Source organism: Mesoplodon mirus (assembly GCF_964341445.2).
Source record: "Mesoplodon mirus genome assembly, chromosome: 2".
Taxonomy (NCBI): Eukaryota; Metazoa; Chordata; class Mammalia; order Artiodactyla; family Ziphiidae; genus Mesoplodon; species Mesoplodon mirus.
In genome coordinates, this window is record NC_138977.1 from 85,732,809 (window position 1) to 85,757,188 (window position 24,380).

At 36.4% G+C, this 24,380-nt stretch overlaps 1 protein-coding gene and 1 pseudogene across 2 annotated transcripts in view; both read right to left on the reverse strand.

Annotated features, from left to right (window-relative positions):
* KCTD8 (potassium channel tetramerization domain containing 8) overlaps positions 1 to 24,380 on the reverse strand; it is a 268,239-nt gene that overhangs the window by 202,159 nt on the left and 41,700 nt on the right. The window lies entirely within an intron of this gene.
* LOC309798282 (enhancer of rudimentary homolog) lies at positions 12,142 to 12,635 on the reverse strand (annotated as a pseudogene). Its single transcript has one exon. The product of its transcript is annotated as an enhancer of rudimentary homolog (transcript).

Sequence of the window (24,380 nt, forward strand, 5' to 3'; positions counted from 1 at the left end):
GGAATGACATTTGGTACAGAGGAGAAGGAAAAGGAAAGAGCAAGTTTGGGTACTATGAAGATAACCAAGACAGGACTATGTCACAGAAGCCAAAGACAGAGAGAGTTCTGGGGAGGGTGGGGGGAACTGATCAATACTGCCAAACATTACAGGCACAACATGGAGGTTATTCCATTTGTCCATTAGATGAGAACAGTTTCAATAAAATATTGAAAAGGCAGAAGCCAAATTGTGGGGGAGTGAAAAATAATTGATTAGTGAGAGAATTCAGGAAACTCAATTTTGTAAGTGAAGGGAATAAGAGAAAAGTCAGTGAAGACAGACCACTCATATGGAAGTAATAATGGTGAAAAAAAATTGTTGGAATGTGGAAATTCTGGTTTCAATGCAGGTAGAGGCAAAGAGCCAGTGGAACAGGGAGAAACTAAGGATGTGAGCAAGATCAGAGAGAAGGCAGAAGGGGATGAGATCTGAATCAGAGGTGAAAGAGTTGCCCTAGACAATGGGCCAAGCAAAGAAGAGATCAATGGCCATTTTTATTGGATTAATAAAAGCTAGTACAATCCATAAGTGATGGTCCCTCAGCAGGATAAAGGCCATCAAATAAAGCAACAGTGAGTGTATGGCTTGGGGACTTGAGGAAAAAGTAAAATTGAGAGAACATACTCTGTTAAATGTCAAAGGCATCCTCAAAAGATGAAAAAAAAGCAATCAAGTCATAGTAAGGGTCTTATTAAGGTTGGATAGCATTAATCACACAACAGAAGAAAAAAGCCCAAACGTAACTAGGAGTATCTTTACCTCTCTCCAACTGTAATGGAGATAAATCTGTTACTGAGCATCTACTCTAGATGGTATTGAAAATAAATATAGTCTTTTTAGATGAGTCAACTCATCACATTTTCAGCTGGCCTCTGAAACAACCTTGAATTTCCCACTATCATTCTTTAATTTTGCATTATTTTCTGTGATAAAAGGATACCTCACACTAGTTAGAAACTAGATAATTTACTATTGATACCAACTCTACTGTTCACAGTACATTTTAGAATTGTGTACCTGACATTTCAATTGCCTTTCTCTGTTCAAATAAATCTGCATTATTTTATTACTAGGAGAAGGCAGGCTCAGTCATATTTAATTTCTGATAATAAGTCTCTGTAAAATTCCTTCAAAATTCCTCTGTAAAATAATGGCCTGTATTGCCTCCCCATAGCAAATGTTTAGTGTTTGAAGTATAGAATTTCACCTACTTTCCCACTGCTTCAGTGAGATAGTGATGTCAGGCAAAAACCATGATATTCCTGTCTCCTAGTTTCCATTTTCTCTAGAATGCTGTTACTATGCTCAGACTGGAGAGAAGAGGAAAAAACACAGACATCAAAAAGCAGCTCTTTTAGCCTGCATGTACCCTTCTTGCTTAAGCACTGCTCCCCTCTGGGGCTAGGGTCATGGTGGAGGGTAGGGAAAAGCACACAGTTAAAAGGAACAGAGCCAGCTCAGACTCAACCCTCAGGACCTCTGCCCCAGCAACTTGAGGTCTGACCCCACCCCCAAAAGAGCAGTGATGACCAATGAGCAGAGGGGAAGCCCTGCCTCACACCTGGCTCCAGCCCTAGCCCCTCCATCTCCAGTCCACTTCCTACTAAGGTGATAACTGCTAGCATACCCTGAGGAAAGAAGTGACTTGCTTCCATGTCAAATTAGGCTCTCCAGCCAAAAGCACTGAGCACACATGGTCCATGCAGGAATGCTTGCACATAAGGATATCACATCAGTACTTCAATAGGTAATTGTTTCACTGAAATTCATAGAGATAGAGACATTAAGCAGACTGAGAAAGCAGAAGAACTGGTCTCAACTGAAAGAGCAAGGGAAAACCCCTGAAAAAATAATGAAACAGAGATAAACAATTTACCAGATAAAAAATTCAAAACATTAGTAAATAAGAATGCTAACTGAATTAGGAAAAGAATAGATGAACACAGTGAGTGAGAATTTTAACAAGGGACAAGAAAATATAAAAGAAACCCAATCAGAAATGAAGATTCAATAACTGACATAAAAAACACATTGGAAGGAATGAATAGCAGACCAAGTGATACCAAAGAACATATAAGTGATCTGGAAGATAGAATAATGAAAATCATTCAATCAGAAGAGCAAAAAGAAAAAAACATTTTTTTAATGAAAACAACTTAAGAGATTTTGGAGATAACATCAAGCATACCAACATCTGCATGATATGAGTTCCAGAAGGAGAGGAGAGAGATAAGGGGCTTGAAATTGTATTTGATAAAATTATGGCTGAAAACTTCCAAAACCTAAAGAAGGAAACAGATATCCATGTACAGGAAGCACAGAGTGTCCCAAACAAGATGAACCCAAACAGACCCACACCAAGACATATCATAACTAAAATAGCAAAATTTAAAGATAAAGAGAGAATTCTAAAGGCAGCAAAAGAAAAACAAAGAGTCATGTATAAGAGAACCTCCATAAAGCTATCAGCTGATTTTTATGCAGAAACTTTGCAGCCCAGAAGGGATGGAAAGATATATTCAAAGGGCTGAAAGGGAGAAATATGCAACCTAAGGTATTCTACCCAACAGAACTTTGCAGGTCAGAGATGTGGAAAGATATATTCAAAGGGCTGAAAGGGAAAAATATGCAACCTAAGGTGTTCTACCCAACAAGATTATCACTTAGATTCAAAGGAGAGATAAAGAACTTCTCAAACAAGCAAAAACCAAAAGAGTTCATCAATATTAAACCACCCCTAAAAGAAATCTTAAAAGGTATTCTCTAAGTGGAAAAGAAGTAAGCATCTACAAAAAAAGGTAAAATTGAACTAGAAAATGCAAATATATTGTAAGGGCTAAGGATTGAACACTTAAATAAGCTAGAACAAAGATTAAAAGACAAAAATTGTAAAAGCAGCTATAATCACAATAAACACTTAAGGGATAAACATGTATATGTAAAATAGAATGTCAAAAACACAAAAGGTGGGGGAGGAGAGCAATAAATATAGAGCTTTTAGACTGTATTTGAACTTAAGTGACTACCAGTTTAAAACAAGAAGATATAGTTATAGGTCAACATATATGAACTCCATGGTAATGACATATAAAAAAATCTACAATAGATACACAAAAACTAAAAAGAAAGGAACACAAGCATACTACTAAAGAAAATCATCAAAACACAAAGAAAGAATTATAAAAATAAAAAGAAGAAATGAACAGAGAATAACTACAAAAACAACTGGAAAACAATTAATAAAATGGAAATAAGTACCTACCTATCAATAATTATTTTAAATGCTAATAAGCTAAATGCTCTGATCAAAAGACACAGAGTGGCTGATTGGTTAAAAAAATAAGACCCATCTATTTGCTGCCTACAAGAGACTCACTTCAGAGCTAAAGATACACACAGATTGAAAGTGAGAGGATGGAAAAAGATATTTCATGCAAATGGGAACACCAAGAAAGCGGGGGTAGCAATACTCATGTCAGACAAAAAAAAAAAAAAAAAAAAAAGACTTTAAAACAAACGTTATAACAAAGACAAAGAAGGGCATTACATAATGATTAAGGAAATAGTACAAAAAGAGGACATTATACTCATTAACATATATGCACCCAATACAGGAACACCTACATATAGAAAGCAAATATTAACAGACATAAAAGGAGAAACTGACAATAACACAATAATAGTATGGGGCTTTAATGCATCACTGACATCAATGGACAGATCATCCGGACACAAAATCAATAAGGCAACAGTATCTTAAATGACACAATAGACAGTAGGACTTAAAAGAGATCTAGAGGACATTCCATTCAAAAACAGCTGAATCCACATTATTTTCAGGTGTACATGGAACATTCTCCAGGACAGATCACATGCAAGGGCACAAAACAAGTCTCAACAAATTTAAGAGGACAGAAATCATGACAAGCATTTCTTTCAACCACAAAGGTATGAAACTACAAATCAATTACAGAAAGAAAAGTGGGAGAAGCACAAACACATAGAGACTAAACATGCTATTTAAAAACCAATGGGTCAATAAAGAAGTCAAAGAGGAAATCAGAAAATACCTTGAGACAAATGAAAATGACAACACAACACACCAAAATCTATGGGATGCAGCAAAAGCAGTTCTAAGAAGGAAGTCTAAAGTGACATAGACCTTTCTCAAGAAACAATAAAAATCTCAAAAAAAAAAAAAAAAAAACAACCTAAGCTACCAGCTAAAAGAACTAGAAACAGAACAAACAAAGCCCAAAGTCAGCAGAAACACAGGAACAATAGAGATCGAAGAGGAAATAATACAGACCAAAAAAAAAAAAAAAAAAAAAAAAAACAACTCAGTGAAACCAAGAGCTGGTTTTTTGAAAAGATATACAAAACCTTTAGCTAGGTTTATAATGAAGAGAAGATAGAGGACCCACTAAACAAAATAAATGGAAAAAGAGAAATAACAACTGATGCAAGAGAAATACAAAAATTAATAATAAAGAATACTAGAGACAGTTATATGTGAACAAATTGGACAATCTAGAAGAAATGGACAAATTTATAGAAACATACATGCCAAGACTGAATCAGGAAGAAACAGACAATTTGAACAGACTGATCACTAGAAGTAAAATTGAATTTATAATAATAATAAAAAAAAACTTCCAGCAAACAAAGGTGCAGGACCAGTCAGTTTCACATAGAAATTCTACCAAAAATATAAAGAAGAAAAAATGCCTATCCTTCTCAAAATATTTCCAAAAAATTGAAGTGGACAGAAGACTCCCAAAGTCATTTTACAAGGCCACCATTACCCTGATACCAAAACCAGACAAAGACACCACAAAAAAAGAAAATTTCAGGCCAATATCTTGATAAATATAGTTGTAAAAATTCTCAACAAAATATTAGCAAACTGAACTCAACAGTATATGAGAAAAATAATACACTATGATCAAGTGGGATTTATTCCAGGGACACAAGGATGGTTGAATATTTGCAAATCAATCAGTGTGATACACCACATAAACAACAACAACAAAAAAGCTAAAAATCACATGATCATACCAATAGATGCAAGAAAAGCAACGGACAAAATTCAATATCCATTTACGATAAAAACTCTCATCAAAGTTGGCATGAAAGGAACACACTGTAAAATAATCAAGCCATTTATGACATACCCACAGCTAACATCATACTCAATGGTGAAAGCTGAAAGCCTTTCCTCTAAAATCAGGAACAAGACAAGGATGCCTGCTCCTCTCTCCACTTCTTTTTAATATATAATAGTATTGGAAGTCCTAGCCACAGTAATCAGACAAGAAAAAGAAAATAATGTATCGAATTTGGAAAGGAAAAATTAAAACAGTCACTATCTGTAGATGACATGATACTCTAGATAGAGAACCCTAAATTCTCCACACAAAACTATTAGAACTATTAAATTATTTCAACAGGGCAGCAGGATACAACATTAATATATAGAAATCTCTTGAATATCTATACACTAATAATGAAATATAAGAAAGCAAAAGTAAAAAAAAACAATTCTTATTTAAAATTGTATCCCAAAAAATACTTGGGAATAAACTTTACCAAGGAGGTGAAAGACCTATTCTCTGAAAGCTGTAAAACACTGATGAAAGGTATTGAAGATGATAAAAAGAAAGGGAAGATATCCCATGTTCTTAGATTGGAATAATTAATGTTAAAATGTTCATACTACCCAAAGCAGTCTATATATTTAATGCAATCCCTACAAAATACCCATGACATTTTCTACAGAACAAGAACAATCTTAAAATTTATATGGAACCATAAAAAACCCCAAATTGCCAAAGTAGTCTTGAGGAAAAACAAAGCTGGGGGTACCAAGCTCCCTGACTGTAGACTGTACTACAAAGCTACAGTAATAAAACAGAATGGTACTGCCACAAAAACATACACATAGATGAAAGGAACAGGCTAGAAAGCCTGGAAGTAAATGCACACACTGATGGTCAATTAATCTATGACGAAGGAGGCAAGAATATACAATGGATAAAAGACAGAGAATGCAAAAGAATGAGATTAGAACATTTCCTCACACCGTGTACAAAAATAAACTCAAAATCGTTTAAACACCTAAATGTAACACCTGAAACCATAAAACTCTTAGAAGAGAACATGCACAGAACACTCTTTGATATAAATCATAGGATTTTTTTTGAATCTGTCTCCTAGGACAAAAGAAATAAAAGTAAAAATAAACAAATGGGACCTAATTAAACTTAAAAGCTTTTGCACAGCAAAGGAAACCATCGACAAAATGAAAGCACAACCTATGGAAAATATTTGCAAGTGATCTATTTACTATCCAAATATATAATAGTATAATATTTACTATCCAAAATATATAAACAGCTCATACAACTCAACAATAAAAAACAAATAAACTGATTAAAAATTTGACAGAGACCTAAATGGACATTTTCCCAAAGACAAACAGATGGCTAACAGGCACATGAGAAAATGCTCACATTGCTAATTATTAGAGAAATGCAAATCAAAACCACAATAAGATATCACCTCACACCTGTCAAAATGGCTATCACCAAAAAGTCCACAAATAACAAATGTTGGTGAATATGTAGAGAACAGAGAAACCTAGTGCACTGTTGGTGGGATTGTAAATTAGTGCAGCTACTGTCAAAAACAGTATGGAGGTCCCTCAAAAAATTAAAAATAGAGCTACCATATGATCCAGCAATTCCACTGCTGGGTATACATCCAGAAAGAACAAAAACACTAATTCAAAAATATACATGTACCCCAATGTCCATAGCAGCACTATGTACAATAGCCAAGACATGGAAGTAACCCATCAGACAAATGGATAAAAAAGACATGGTATATATATACAGTGGAATATTAGCCATAAAAAAGAATGAAATTCTGCCATTTGCAGCAATGTGGATGGACCTTGAGAATATTATGCTTAGTGAAATAAGTCAGAGAAAGATAAATACTGTATGATATCACTTATATGTGGAATCTGAAAAATAAAGCATATGAATGTGCATAGCAAAACAGACACAGACTCACAGATATAGATAACAAACTGGTGCTTACCAGAGGGGACACGGAAGAAGAAGGGGCAAAATAGGAGTAGGGGATCAGGAGATAGAAACTACTATGCATAAAATAGATAAAAAACAAGGATATATTTTTATCCTTGTACAGCGCAGAGAATTATAGCTATTGTTCTGTAATGACTTTATGTGGAGTATAATATATAAAAATACCGAATCTCTAAGCTGTACACCTGAAACTAAAATAATATTGTATACCAACTATACTTCAAAAACAAGATTTAAAAAGCAGCTCTTTTAGCACCTTCAATTCTGCAAGCTCAATCAATCTCATGGGAATTCACTATACGGCTATTTTGTTTCAGTTCAATATGGATAAATTTCATGATTTTGTTTTGATCGTGAGTTTCTTAAGATGCAGTTTGGTATGATAAATAAATGCTGCAGACTTATGGTGCTGAGTGCTTTCAAACAAGACTTTACAATTCACACTTTCAGTACTTTTCCTCTAATCACCATATCAGAAGCAAGAATCCTTTAGAACTCTCTGGAATGACTGAAGTATTCATCCTTGTTTTTTTCAGTGTGTTCCTCTTGTGTGAATTTTCTTACAGCTGTCACTGACTCACTGCCAAAGAAAGTGGGGCAGTATAGGCCAAAGGTTAGGTATTTGGGCTTTCAAGTCAGAATCCTGTGGGTATAAGCCACGTTTGGGCAAGTTACTTTACCTCTCTGAGCCTTGATCTCCTCATCTATCAAATGAGAAGGAAATATTGCTTATGTTGCAGTTATGTTAAGGAGTAAATGAGTTAATACATGTAAAACATTTAACACAGGACACAGTATACACTAAATCTTAACTAATAGGCATTAGTTACTACTCTATTTAGGCATCCCCTCTTATTGCCATTTCCTTAATATTCTCTCTAAGCCTCAAAATACCTAAAATGCTCCCTCCAGAAGCTGCAACATTATTATGGTATTTAATAAATGAATCTGTTTTTTACACTGCCAGGAGCAGCATAGCTCTCCCAAAATAATTTTACACAAAGGACCATGAATTTCCACAAACTGAAATATATGATGAAGCATAAGGTAATCCAACAAAGATTCCCTTAGTTATAACAAGCTCTCAAATATAAAAAAATCCTAAATTTTTGAATGAAAATCTATTTTCTAGGTCAAAAATTGAATTTACAAAGGTAAAGTACACCTGGCACTTGAATATAGAGTGAGAAAGATTTAACCAGAGAACAAAAACAAAATAAAGGCTAATTCAAGGAGTTACATTTTTAACTTCTTAGATTTTAGTCATGCTGCTATCTGCTTTTTCATTTTAGTATCTCTGAATTTAAGCCTGTCAACCTCAAGTGTATCTTTTCTCTTTTATGTACAACCCTTAGATCAACAGAGTAATAAATATAAACAATAATCTATTAATGCAAAAATTCCAAGACTCTACTTCCTCTTGGCATTAGAATCCTTAACAGAATATCAGTATTTAATTACTATTTAATTGAAATTGTCACGACATTTAAATGTATTAGAAAGGATAAAAATGCATAAATCCATGCTTTAGAAAAGAAAAATAAAACTACATAGAGAAAGAGACCTCAATAGTGCCACCATTAACCGCTGTGTGGATTTAAGCAAAACTCTTGAGTCACAGAAGCCAGCTTACCCAGAAGCTACTAAAGTTTAAGCTTCAAGGATCCCTCCCAGGCACTAGGAGGAGCACTAGCAATGGATTTACACTTAGATCTTTTGAAAATTTGCAAAAGATATTTAAACTGCAATTGATTCTAATTGCTGTCTTTTCCTATGTTGATTTCTGTCACACTGAAGTGTTTGTGAGCACTTCAGGAATCTGGCTAAGGGGAATTTGAATTAGGAATGCATGCTGTCTGATATACTGAAATTTTAAGTAGCTTCCATTATATTACCCATTCCAGAGTACAAATGGCTTCTAAGAACACTTCTACTGTCCACCAGCACAACTTACTCAGCTTTGAAACACAAAGTCATAGACTGAAGATTATATCATGATATAATTGTGTCCTTTGCCACCCACTATTAAAAGTATGTGGTCAGTGAAGGAGAAACAAGATTGTCAATGAATGGAGCCAGAAGCTAATCTGTGGGAAATTCTTTCACTTATCAAACATTTTAATGTAAAAATGAAAATGGAAAATTCATCAACACACAGTTAAAATGGAAGATATCTCTTGTCAAGATACTCAATAATGAGCATATGTAAGCATAAAAGCATATTTTGTCAGGTTTTGAGTTGAGCAAAATAGAATTTATCAGAATTACTGTTTGCTGATCATAATGTGAGTACATCTGTGTGTAAAGTCACATGGTGTATGCATCTCAATGATAAAAAATATATTTCAATTTCAGTCATACAAGAGGAAAAGCAGGATTTTCTCTCATTTTTCCTATAGAAAATATTACAAAACCCTTTTAGTAGGTAGAAGGTAGAGGCATTCTAGTAGTTTGCTAGGGCTACTACAGTAAATATCACAGACTGGGTGTATTAAACAAAAGGAATTTATTTTCTTGTGGTTCTAGAGGCTGGAAGTCCAAAATCAAGATGTCAGCAGGTTTGGTGTTTCCTTGGGTCTCCCTCCTTGCCTTGCAGATGGTAACCTTGTGACTGAGTCTTCACATGGTCCTTCCTCTGTGAGCACACATTCCTGGTGTCCCTTTGTGAGTCCTAATCTCCTCTCCTTCAAAGGATACCAATCAGATTGGATTAGGCTCTACCCTGCAGGCCTCATTTTAACTCGAAGGCCCTATCTTTATTCTGAGATAACTAGGGGTGAGGGTCTCAACACACAAATTTTGGGGGAACACAATTCAGCCCATAACAGACACTAAGAGTATGCAGCCATAAAATGTAATAAAAAAGTAACTTTTGTAAACAATTAACAATTTTTAACATCTTTATTGGAGTATAATTACTTTACAATAGTGTGTTATTTTCTGCTTTATAACAAAATGAATCAGCTATACATATACATACATCCCCATATCTCCTCCCTCTTGCATCTCCCTCCCACCCCTCTAGGTGGTCACAAAGCACCAAGCTGATCTTTATGTGCTATGCAGCTGCTTCCCACTAGCTATCTATCTTACATTTGGTAGTGTAAGCACCAAGCTGATCTTCATGTGCTATGTAGCTGCTTCCCACTAGCTATCTATCTTACATTTGGTAGTGTAACCACCAATGTCCATGTCACTCTCTTACTTCGGATTTTGGGATGTTTTCAGCATTTGTCATCTTTTTTAAATGTGCAATTTGTTGAAATTTATTTTCTCATGTGAAAGATACATTCACTTTTGTACTGAGTTTTTTATTCATAATTTGCTTTGTATTCCTGCAAGAGAGCTGCTTGCCCTCCATATTGCACTGGATTCGGTCGTTACAAAAAGGAGGATCCATTCCCATCTCATAGATTCAATATCCTTTTAGGTTCAATTGATTAATCTCTAAAATAGAAATCATTTTATTGATGTTGAAAAATGTGTGGTTTCCATTTTAATACAAGATATCTGCATTTTGCAAAGAAATGGTCATCTCTGAAATGTCATATATTGAAATTCTTTCCTAGAAGGCCATAAATAAAGTGTGTTTTTCCTAATATACAACTGTCCTTAAATCCAGACGTTAAATTCCTTGCCGTGTTATTATATTTCATGTCTTGTTCCGACCTCTCTATATAAAAGTCATAAGTAGAAAAACGTTTAAATACCAATGAAGGAAATGTTGCCTTGTGACACCAGCAGTATGTACATGAGCCTGCCCTTGCCAAGAGGACAGATAAGCGTGACATTTTACATTTCTATATTATAGTCTATACATCATTCTTTAATGAGGTACTAATTGTGTAAACCTTTATAGAGTTTCTCCTGGATCATCAGCGTGCCCTTGAGTATGATTTAAGTTTTACCTTAGGTCTAAGGAGATAGAATCTAGAAGAGGAAATTGACTGAATGACCTCAAGAGCCGGCCTGTTTGACAGACAAGCAGGGCAGTAGTGAGAGAGAGAAATTGGGAAGTTGATTCATAAAATCCTCATATTTTGCATTTCAAGAAATCTCCTAACTCACACTCATTCAAGATTCTATCATTTTATGTTTAATTTCATGTTTGAAGTCACATAAAAGTAATGAAGTTTGTCAAGCAATCTCACTTTAAACAAGTAAGAAGAATTTACATCAGATTTCAGGTGCTAAATGCCTCTCTTGTTTCATAATAATCACGGTTCACCTTCATGTGGCAAGGTTTGAAGTAAAATATTGTGGGTTGTTTAGGACAAAGCTGCTTTGAAAAGCCTAATGAAAGTACAGTTCAAAGTAAATAATCACAATTTTACTTTTCAAAATTTAAATTCATGAGCTTCTTAATTTAGGTCTGGATTTCTACCTTCTAGGATCTAAAATTAATGATCATATTTACCAGCTTTTGTTCCAACCAAAACAATAGCATAAAAAGGATTTAAAACACTCATGTATGGTCTTAGGTCAAAAATAATTACAAAATGTGCTCCTATTAAGGGTAAAAGATCTGATTAGCCAGGTCGTTAAAATCAAGCAAAAGTACAATAGGGCATGGTCATAATTCGTGTTACTCTTCTAATTTTCTTGTTTTGTCCTCTGGAACTCTACTCAAATAGCCCCATATAGCAAGAAAAAAGTATTATCCATTCTTCTCTTAACCCAAGCTAAAAACCAAAGTCTCTTAATAGTGGTCAATGTTAACTTGGGGATGAATTAACCAATCATCTCTCTAGTTATGAGTATTTTTTTTAGCTAAAGAACATTTATTTGTTTTTCACTAAGACTTTGTCTTGAGGACATAACTAAACCGCATCACCACCCCCCACCCCAATGTGAAGAAGGGTTAGTACAGTGAATGTTATAAAGCAGATAGGAACAGTTTGAAGGATTGGAACCAACAATAACTGACAAAAACCAACTTCCATCTAAATCATCATAAAAATGTTTAAGTTAAAAAAAAGGAGGGGGCAAGGGGGAATGGGCGTTTCAGATTGAACAAGATCCTCACATTTCATCTAATACATTCAATCCTGGCTAGAGTGCACCAAAATGGAAACAGGATTACTATAATACAATACTTCCATTACAGTACACTGTACACAGCTGTGTTCCAAGCCCACCCTGTCCCCCTAATGCTTCCAAACTCAACTCTTTCCTGGGCTGTTGTGCCTGTCGACAAAAGAGCACCTGGATCTTCTCTTTAATCCAGTCTTGTTATAAGGCTGGTATGTCTGGCTATCAGCTCAGTAAACAAGGCAGCTGAGGTCTGCCAGGTCATCAATAGAATCAAACAACTGACTGATATCATATGTGATAGAGGGGCTGTTGGGATTCATTCTCTTCAGATGTTCTTCATACATTTTACAAACACCTTCCATGCATTCATTCACAGATTCATAGCCAGCATAAGTTCTGCCTTCTGTCCTCTTGGTAGGCTGTTACCAGCAAAATGGTATGAGACATTGCACCAAACTCTTTCTCTGCAGCCACTCCTGACTCGGCCGCTGCACCTAGTTATGACTATTTTGAAGAGCTTGCCCAGTTTCCTCCAGAGGACAACCAATAGTACAGTTCTTCTCATTCCAAAGCATATTTTTATACTCTGAGCCATTCTTCTCACAAGTTTTAGAGGGAACTAAACAAGAGTAGAAGAAATGGGTGGCTATGCCAGAAGATTAGCATGATATTTTGACAGCCCTGCTTTCTTTGAGATCAACTTATATTTTGCACTTCTTTGTAAAGTTATAGTCAATAGAAAAATATAATACATCTCCTCTAGATTGAGACATTTCTGCTTTCTTCATTATATTCTGGATACCCACTTCCTCTCCCCATACTGGGATAGCATCCAAGGATGAGGAGGTGAAAATACAGCAGGTATCAGTTCTGAGGTTAAGATAGAAAATGGACAAATATTTGGTAATCAGCATAGCATGCATAGGATATAATGGATATCTTTCAAGAGCAAAATATAGTCTGGATAGTTAACTTCAAAGCATAATTTTATGCCTGAAAGATATGGCTCTTCTCTTTACTTAACTCAAACATGATCTATAAAATATCAAATGTAAGAAAAGGATTTAGGAGAATAAATATCTATGGGAATGGCAGATTTGACCAAAAAGAAAGTTGAAGTAAAATTTTTGAAAAAAATTCAAGTGATTCAAGTGCATCCCATCTGTGCTTCTTGTCACATTATTTTTATCTTGAAATTTACATATCATATTTACAAATGTTTCTGTTCTCAGGTTAATTTTAAGAGCTCAAGTTGGGTATTTAAATGTTTGAATTAAGCATAACAACTAAATAAATATGAGAACACAAATCTTGGATGTTAAATGCATATAGAAGACTATCAAATTTGTCTTCTTAATCCTCAGCCAACACTTGAGTTCAGTTCCATCTAATAGTCCACTAGAGATTCCACTGTATTGTCCAACCATCAACCCACAATTCTCTAAATACATTAATTTTTCTTCCTCAGCAAAGTACTGCTTTACATTGTTTCCTTACTTCAATCAATATTATCAAAATTCTTTCAATTATTTAAAATACAAATTTCAGCATATTCATTTTCTTTTCCATCTCATTCATCCCCAAATAAGTTCTAAAGACACTGCCTTCCAAAATCTCTTCTTTTATTAACTTAGGCAAGGTTTTCATCATTCTCATCTCAATTACTACAATAAACTACTAATTCATTTTAATGTTCAAACACTACCTCTTTCTAGTTACCCTGACATAGACATCACATTAATTTTTTTTAATTCACTATTTTCACCATGACATTCCATCACCCTGGATCAAATCCTTCAATAATTATTTACCACCTACTCTAACAATTTTAAGCTTTCTAGTCTGTTACCTACTTTCTCACACTGCCTACCAAATTCTCATACTTCAAGAGTTAATCTGGTCTCACCTCTTCTCTGATTTTTCTTTATCCTGTGTCATTAGAAGCAGTATGGTAGTGAAGGAAACAGTTACTCTGAGGCTGCAGGTGACTGTGAGATGAAATCCCAGCCCTGTCATCTATCCACTGGGAAGAACAAGTTAAACCCTTGAACCTTGGCTTCATTATATGCAATACATGAGATAATAAAGCCAAATTCCTATGGCCAATGAAAGATTAAATGAAACAGTGTATGTAAAGTACTAGCAATGACAAATGATTTTACTTGGCAGATTATTAAATACTAATCCATATTTCTAAATATAATAGTAAAGTGTTGTTAAAATTATGACCTTGACTCACCAAATGATGCCTAACACTTATTAAACAAAAAAGAAATATCTGTAGCAAACTCTTATTACTACCATACATTCTTATTCTATGAGCCCTTTGAAAATTGATAATATATACCTGGTGTATATCCTTCATTTAACTAGAATTCTTTATTAACAAAAAAATAAATAAATAATAATTCCCTCAAATGACATATCCACAAACAGCCAGACAAAATTTAATATATTTAATGGTTAAGAAATGAGTGTGAAGATTTTTGAATTTAGAAAGACCTGAATGGAAAATTTCTAACCATCCTATTAGAATTATGATTCTTCTGAGTGAAATGATTGACAAAGAAGGAAGTGACATTTTTAAATATCTAAGGGAGACCCCAAGCCTAGTCTGCAGCTCTTCCAAGACAGAACTGTCATACAATATCAAGTTGTGCTGGCAGAGCAGTCCATATCCTCTAAGGGGCAGGAGGACAAGCTGGTGACTCAAGTGGTCTAGCTGTAAGAGGCATGGTGATAGTGAGCACCCACTTGGAGAGATTATAAGGAACTGATGGGTAAGAGGGACATTCAGAAACTAAGAAATAATAGTGAAGTGGTAGCTGGGTGCTTATCTTTAGCTTACACAAAAATAATCATTTTAAGGGACATAATACAGTAACATTTTATCAACTTGGTAGAGATTATGAAGCTAGCAATTTCAACCATGTAGAAAAATATACTCAAAAATCTGCAGAAGAAAAAAAAAGCTTTCAGCCATCTTTATTATTTTGGAAAGAATTGAATGACTCTCATTATCAGCTTTCCAGTTTATAGTGTATTTTAAAAGAGCAAGGGTTGAAATAAGTGATAGAATAGAGCACCTAGGAAACAGAAAAAAAAAAGAAATTGGCAACTAAATACCTGATATAAAGGACAAAAAGAGAAAACACACAAAAATCCAAAACACAGCATTCTGAGGATTTTATTACAAGTTCTCTCAGCCTTATATTTTTCAATTGCTCCAGGGGCTTCACTTAACTTTTTAACAGTACAATGACTAGTATTCTGAATGAAGAACCTTCTTAATTTTACTCATCCTCCAAAAAACTCTCCCTAAAATATATTGCATAATTTCCTCCATTATTATACATATTACATAGATTCTAATATAATCTTTTTTCTTGAGATATTACTGTAAAAAGCTAAAATACATAAATACTCTGAGAATAAAAAGTATGTTCTCTTTATTCTGTGAATTATATAGAAATTGTGTTCAAGCTAATAAGTATGGTTCTCTTGTTTGATGGATCTCAACATCACTCTGGATTAATGCCTAGTGACAAATATTGACTAAATATAAGACTAAATCACATTAATGATAAACATGCATTGAATACTTTTTATGGTCCAATACTGGGTTATACTCTTTGCCTGTTTTATCTTACTTAATAGTCTCAATCATTTTTATGCTATAACTGTAATTATTATTCCTATTTTACAGTTGAGAAAACTGAAGCATACAAATGTAAATTAATCTTTCCATATTCCTAATGAAAAGGGACAATAGTATATATGTTGTGATTCCCTGATTTGTCATTTTCCAAAACAGTTGTACAAAGTACTGTGTTAACATAATTAAGAGTTTCTGACATCTAACACATTTGGGGAACTTAAGGTTAGGTTCAATATATTTCATACAGGACTTTTGAATGACTTTAATATCTTAAGGGGTACTAGGTCTCCAAGAAGGGTACATAAAATGTAGACTAACATTCAGTTAATCTCACCATTATTTGATCATGCACTCCACTTTTCTTCGAGCATCTTGAAAAACTAGTTTTTCTTGGGGCAAACTTAGAAAACAGCTTATTTATAAAAAGTACAATAATTGTTTTCATACAATCATTAGTTCTTTGATACAAAGTTGAGAAGGTAATGCCAAAAAAACACAATTCATGGGGCTTCCCTGGTGTCACAGTGGTTGAGAGTCCGCCTGCCGATGCAGGGGACATGGGTTCGTGCCCCAGTCCAGGAAGATCCCACATGCCGTGGAGTGGCTAGGCCTGTGAGCCATGGCCACTGAGCCTGCGCATCCGGAGCCTGTGCTCTGCAACAGGAGAGGCCACAACAGTGAGAGGCCCACATACCACAAAAAAAAAAAAAAGAAAAAAAGAAAGCTGGAGTAGCAATACTCATATCAGATAAAATAGACTTTAAAATAAAGAACATTACAAGAGACAAGGAAAGACACTGCATAATGATCAAGGGATCAATCCAAGAAGAAGATATTACAATTATAAATATATATGCACCTAACATAGGAACACCTCAATACATAAGGCAACTGCTAACAGCTATAAAAGAGGAAATTGACAGTAACACAATAATAGTGGGGGACTTTAACACCTCACTTACACCAATGGACAGATCACTCAGACAGAAAATTAAGAAAGAAACACAAGCTTTAAATGACACAATAGACCAGATAGATTTAATTGATACTTATAGGACATTCCATCCAAAAACAGCAGATTACACTTTCTTCTTAAGTGCACATGGAACATTCTCCAGGATAGATCACATATTGGGTCACAAATAAAGCCTCAGTACATTTAAGAAAATTGAAATCATATCAAGCATCTTTTCTGACCACAAGGCTATGAGATTAGAAATCAATTACAGGGGAAAAAAGCATAAAAAAACAAACACATGGAGGTTAAACAATAAGTTACTAAATAACCAAGAGATCACTGAAGAAATCAAAGTAAGTCAAAAAATACCTAGAGACAAATTACAATGAAAACAAAACAATCCAAAACCTATGGGATGCAGCAAAAGCAGTTCTAAGAGGGTAGTTTATAACAATACATGCCTCAAGAAACAAGAAAAACCTCAAATGAACAATCTAACTTTACACTTAAATGAACTAGAGAAGAACAAACAAAACCCAAAGTTAGTAGAAGGAAAGAGATCATAAAGATCAGAGCAGAAATAAATGAAATAGAAACAAAGAAAACAATAGCAAAGATCAATAAAACTAAAAGCTGCTTCTTTGAGAAGATGAAAAAAATTGATAAATCTTCAGCCAAACTCACCAAGAAAAAGAGGGAGAGGACTCAAACCAATGAAACTAGAAATGAAAAAGGAGAAGTTACAACGCACACTGCAAGAATACAAAACATCATAAGAGACTACTAAAAGCAACTCTATGCCAATAAAATGGACAACCTGGAAGAAATGAAGAAATTCTTAGAAAGGTATAACCTTCCAAGACTGAACCAGAAAGAAATAGAAAATATGAACAGACCGATCACAAGTAATGAAATTGAAACTGTGATTAAAAATCTTCCAACAAACAAAAGTCCAGAATCAGATGGCTTCACAGGTGAATTATATCAAACATTTAGAGAAGAGCTAACACCTATCCTTCTCAAACTCTTCCAAAAAATTGCAGAGGAGGGAACACTCCCAAACTCATTCTAGGAGGCTACCATCACCCTGATACCAAAACGAGACAGAGATACTACAAAAAAAGAAAATTACAGGGCTTCCCTGGTGGCACAGTGGTTGAGAATCTACCTGCTAATGTGGGAGACACAGGTTTGAGCCCTGGTCTGGGAAGATCCCACATGCCATGGAGCACTAAGCCCACATGCCACAACTACTGAGCCTGTGCTCTAGAGCCCACAAGCCACAACTACTGAAGCTCACACGTCTGGAGTCCATGCTCTGCAACAAGAGAAGCCACCACAATGAGAAGCCCACAAACTGCATGAAAAGTAGGCCCTGCTTTCTGCAACTAGAGAAAGCCCATGTGCAACAACGAAGACCCAACACAGCCAAAATAAATAAATAAATATAATTTTGAAAATAAAAAAAGAGAAAATTACAGACCAATATCACTGATGAATACAGATGCAAAAATCCTCAACAAAATACTAGCAAACAGAATCCAACAACACATTAAAAGGATCATACACCATGATCAAGTGGGATTTATCTCAGGGATGCAAGGATTCTTCAATATATGCAAACCAACCAATGTGATACACCACATTAACAAACTGAAGGATAAAAACCACGTGATATTCTCCATAGACGCAGAAAAAGCTTTTGACAGAATTCAACAACCATGTATGATAAAAATTCTCCAGAAAGTGGGCACAGAGGGAACCTACCTCAACATAAAAAAGGCCACATATGACAACCCCACAGCAAACATCATTCTCAATGTTGAAAAACTGAAAGCATTCCTCTAAGATCAGGAACAAGACAAGGATGTCCACTCTTGTCAGTATTATTCAAAATAGTTTTGGAAGTCCTAGCCATGGAAATCAGAAAAGAAAAAGAAATAAAAGGAATCCAAATTGGGAAAGAAGTAAAACTGTCACTATTTGTAGATGACACGATACTATACATAGGTAACCCTAAAGACACCACCAGAAAACTACTAGAGCCTATTAGTGAATTTGGTAAAGTTGCAGGATACAAAATTAATACACAGAAATCTCTTGAACTTCCGGGTAAGATGGCGGAAGAGTAAGACGCGGAGATCACCTTCCTCCCCACGGATACACCAGAAATACAGCTACACGTGGAACAACTCCTACAGAACACCTACTGAACGCTGGCAGAAGACCCCAGACCTCCCAAAAGGCAAGAAACTCCCCACATACCTGGGTAGGGCAAAGTGGAGAGATCCCCACACAGAGGATCAGTGCCGAGCGGCACTCACCAGCCCGAGAGGCTTGTCTGCTCGCCCGCCGGGGCGCACAGCGCTGGAAGCTGAGGCTCGGGCTTCGGTCGGAGCACAGGGAGAGGACTGGGGCTGGCGGCGAGAACTCAGCCTGAAGGGGTCTAATGTGCCACGGATAGCCGGGAGGGAGTCCGGGAAAACTCTGGAGCTGCCGAAGAGGCAAGAGACTTTTTCTTCCCTCTTGGTTTCCTGGTGCGCAAGGAGAGGGGATTAAGAGCGCTGCTTAAAAGGGCTCCACAGATGGGCGCGAGTCGCGACTGAAAGCGCGGAGCCCAGAGACGGGCGTGGGACGCTGGGGCTGCTGCTGCCGCCGCCAAGAAGCCTGTGTGCGAGCGTGGGTCACTGCCCACACCGCCCTTCCGGGAACCTGTGCAGCCCGCCACTGCCGGGGTCCCGGGATCCAGGGGCGGCTTCCCTGGGAGAACGCACGGCGCGCCTCGGGCTGGTGCAACGTCACGCCGACCTTTGCCGCTGCAGGCTCGCCCCGCACTCCGTGCCCCTCCCTCCCGCCCGGCCTGAGTGAGCCAGAGTCCCCGAAGAGGCTGCTCCTTTAACCCTGTCCTGCCTGAGCGAAGAACAGACGCCCTCCGGCGACCTACACGCAGAGGCGGGGCCAAATCCAAAGCTGAGACCCAGGAGCTGTGAGAACAAAGAAGAGAAAGGGAAACCTCTCCCAGCAGCCTCAGAAGCAGCGGATTAAAGCTCCACAATCAACTTGATGTACCCTGCATCTGTGGAATACATGAATAGACAGCACATCATCCCAATTTGAGGAGCCCGGAGTCAGTGCTGTGCCTCTGAGGTGGGAGAGCCAACTTCAGGACACTGGTCCACAAGAGACCTCCCAGCTCCACATAATATCAAACGGCGAAAATCTTCCAGAGATCTCCATCTCAACACCAGCACCCAGCTTCACTCAACGACCAACAAGCTACAGTGCTGGACACCCTAAGCCAAACAACTAGCAAGACAGGAACACAACGCCACCCATTAGCAGAGAGGTGGCCTAAACTCATAAAAAGTCTGCAGACACCCCAAAACACACCACCAGACGTGGACCTGCCCACCAGAAAGACAAGATCCAGCCTCATCCACCAGAACACAGGCACTAGTCCCCTCCACCAGGAAGCCTACACAACCCACTAAACCAACCTTAGCCACTGGGGTCAGACACCAAAAACAACGGGAACTTTGAACCTGCAGCCTGCAAAAAGGAGACCCCAAACACAGTAACATAAGCAAAATGAGAAGACAGAAAAACACACAGCAGGAGAAGGAGCAAGATAAAAACCCACCAGATCTAACAAATGAAGAGGTAATAGGCAGTCTACCTGAAAAAGAATTCAGAATAATGATGGTAAAGATGATCCAAGATTCTATTTCCCAGATGCAAAATCTTGGAAATAGAATAGACAAAATGCAAGAAACAGTTAACAAGGACCTAGAAGAACTAAAGATGAATCAAGCATCGATTAAAAACACAATACATGAAATAAAAAATACTCTAGATGGGATCAATAGCAGAATAACTGAGGCAGAAGAACGGATAAGTGAGGTGGAAGATAAAATAGTGGAAATAACTGCTGCAGAGCAAAATAAAGAAAAAAGAATGAAAAGAACAGAGGACAGTCTCAGAGACCTCTGGGACAACATTAAACGCACCAACATTCGAATTATAGGGGTTCCAGAAGAAGAAGAGAAAAAGAAAGGGACTGAGAAAATATTTGAAGAGATTATAGTTGAAAACTTCCCTAGTATGGGAAAGGAAATAGTTAATCAAGTCCAGGAGGCACAGAGAGTCCCATACAGAATAAATCCAAGGAGAAATACGCCAAGACACATATTAATCAAACTGTCAAAAATTAAACACAAAGAAATCATATTAAAAGCAGCAAGGGAAAAACAACAAATAACACACAAGGGAATCCCCATCAGGATAACAGCTGATCTCTCAGCAGAAACTCTACAAGCCAGAAGGGAGTGGCAGGACATAATTAAAGTGATGAAGGAGAAAAACCTGCAACCAAGATTACTCTACCCAGCAAGGATCTCATTCAGATTTGATGGAGAAATTAAAACCTTTACAGACAAGCAAAAGCTGAGAGAGTTCAGCACCACCAAACCAGCTTTCCAACAAATGCTAAAGGAACTTCTCTAGGCAAGAAACACAACAGAAGTAAAAGACCTACAATAACGAACACAAAACAATTAAGAAAATGGGAACAGGAACATACATATCAATAATTACCTTAAATGTAAATGGACTAAATGCTCCCACCAAAAGACACAGATTGGCTGAATGGATACAAAAACAAGACCCATATATATGCTGTCTACAAGAGACCCACTTCAGACCTAGAGACACATACAGACTGAAAGTAAGGGGATGGAAAAAGATATTCCATGCAAATGGAAACCAAAAGAAAGCTGGAGTAGCAATTCTCATATCAGACAAAATAGACTTTAAAATAAAGACTACTAGAAGAGACAAAGAAGGACACTACATAATGATCAAGGGATCGATCCAAGAAGAAGATATAACAATTGTAAATATTTATGCACCCAACATAGGAGCACCTCAATACATAAGGCAAATACTAACAGCCATAAAAGGAGAAATTGACAGTAACACACTCATAGTAGGGAACTTTAACACCCCACTTTCACCAATGGACAGATCATCCAAAATGAAAATAAATAAGGAAACACAAGCTTTAAATGATACATTAAACAAGATGGACTTAATTGATATTTATAGGACATTCCATTCAAAAACAACAGAATATACATTTTTCTCAAGTGCTCATGGAACATTCTCCAGGATAGATCATATCTTAGGTCACAAATCAAGCCTTGGTAAATTTAAGAAAATTGAAATTGTATCAAGTATCTTTTCCGACCACAATGCTATGAGACTAGATATCAATTACAGGAAAAGATCTGTAAAAAATACAAACACATGGAGGCTAAACAATACACTACTTAATAACGAAGTGATCACTGAAGAAATCAAAGAGGAAATTAAAAAATACCTAGAAACAAATGACAATGGAGACACGACGACCCAAAACCTATGGGATGCAGCAAAAGCAGTTCTAAGAGGGAAGTTTATAGCAATACAATCCCACCTTAAGAAACAGGAAACATCTCGAGTAAACAACCTAACCTTGCACCTAAAGCAATTAGAGAAAGAAGAACAAAAACACCCCAAAGTTAGCAGAAGGAAAGAAATCATAAAAATCAGATCAGAAATAAATGAAAAAGAAATGAAGGAAACAATAGCAAAGATCAATAAAACTAAAAGCTGGTTCTTTGAGAAGATAAACAAAATTGATAAACCATTAGCCAGACTCATCAAGAAAAGAAGGGAGAAGACTAAAATCAATAGAATTAGAAATGAAAAAGGAGAAGTAACAACTGACACTGCAGAAATACAAAAGATCATGAGAGATTACTATAAGCAACTCTATGCCAATAAAATGGACAACCTGGAAGAAATGGACAAATTCTTAGAAATGCACAACCTGCCAAGACTGAATCAGGAAGAAATAGAAAATATGAACAGACCAATCACAAGCACTGAAATTGAAACTGTGATAAAAAATCTTCCAACAAACAAAAGCCCAGGACCAGATGGCTTCACAGGCGAATTCTATCAAGCATTTAGAGAAGAGCTAACACCTATCCTTCTGAAACTCTTCCAAAATATAGCAGAGGGAGGAACACTCCCAAACTCATTCTACGAGGCCACCATCACCTTGATACCAAAACCAGACAAGGATGTCACAAAGAAAGAAAACTACAGGCCAATATCACTGATGAACATAGATGCAAAAATCCTCAACAAAATCCTAGCAAACAGAATCCAACAGCACATTAAAAGGATCATACACCATGATCAAGTGGGGTTTATTCCAGGAATGCAAGGATTCTTCAATATACGCAAATCAATCAACCTGATACACCATATTAACAAATTGAAGGAGAAAAACCATATGATCATCTCAATCGATGCAGAGAAAGCTTTCGACAAAATTCAACACCCATTTATGATAAAAACCCTGCAGAAAGTAGGCATAGAGGGAACTTTCCTCAACATAATAAAGGCCATATATGACAAACCCACAGCCAGCATCGTCCTCAATGGTGAAAAACTGAAACCATTTCCACTAAGATCAGGAACAAGACAAGGATGCCCACTCTCACCACTCTTATTCAACCTAGTTTTGGAAGTTTTAGCCACAGCAATCAGAGAAGAAAAGGAAATAAAAGGAATCCAAATCGGAAAAGAAGAAGTAAAGCTGTCACTGTTTGCAGATGACATGATACTATACATAGAGAATCCTAAAGATGCTACCAGAAAACTACTAGAGTTAATCAATGAATTTGGTCAAGTTGCAGGATACAAAATTAATGCACAGAAATCTCTGGCATTCCTATATACTAATGATGAAAAATCTGAAAGTGAAATCAAGGAAACACTCCCATTTACCATTGCAACAAAAAGAATAAAATATCTAGGAATAAACCTACCTAAGGAGACAAAAGACCTGTATGCAGAAAATTATAAGACACTGATGAAAGAAATTAAAGATGATACAAATAGATGGAGAGATGTACCATGTTCTTGGATTGGAAGAATCAACATTGTGAAAATGACTCTACTACCCAAAGCAATCTACAGATTCAATGCAATTCCTATCAAACTACCACTGGCATTTTTCACAGAACTAGAACAAAAAATTGCACAATTTGTATGGAAACACAAAAGACCCCGAATAGCCAAAGCAATCTTGAGAACGAAAAATGGAGCTGGAGGAATCAGGCTCCCTGGCTTCAGACTATACTACAAAGCTACAGTAATCAAGACAGTATGGTACTGGCACAAAAACAGAAAGATAGATCAATGGAACAGGATAGAAAGCCCAGAGATATACCCACGGACATATGGTCACCTTATCTTTGATAAAGTAGGCAGGAATGTACAGTGGAGAAAGGACAGTCTCTTCAATAAGTGGTGCTGGGAAAACTGGACAGGGACATGTAAAAGTATGAGATTAGATCACTCCCTAACACCATACACAAAAATAAGCTCAAAATGGATTAAAGACCTAAATGTAAGGCCAGACACTATCAAACTCTTAGAGGAAAACATAGGCAGAACACTCTATGACATAAATCACAGCAAGATCCTTTTTGACCCACCTCCTAGAGAAATGGAAATAAAGACA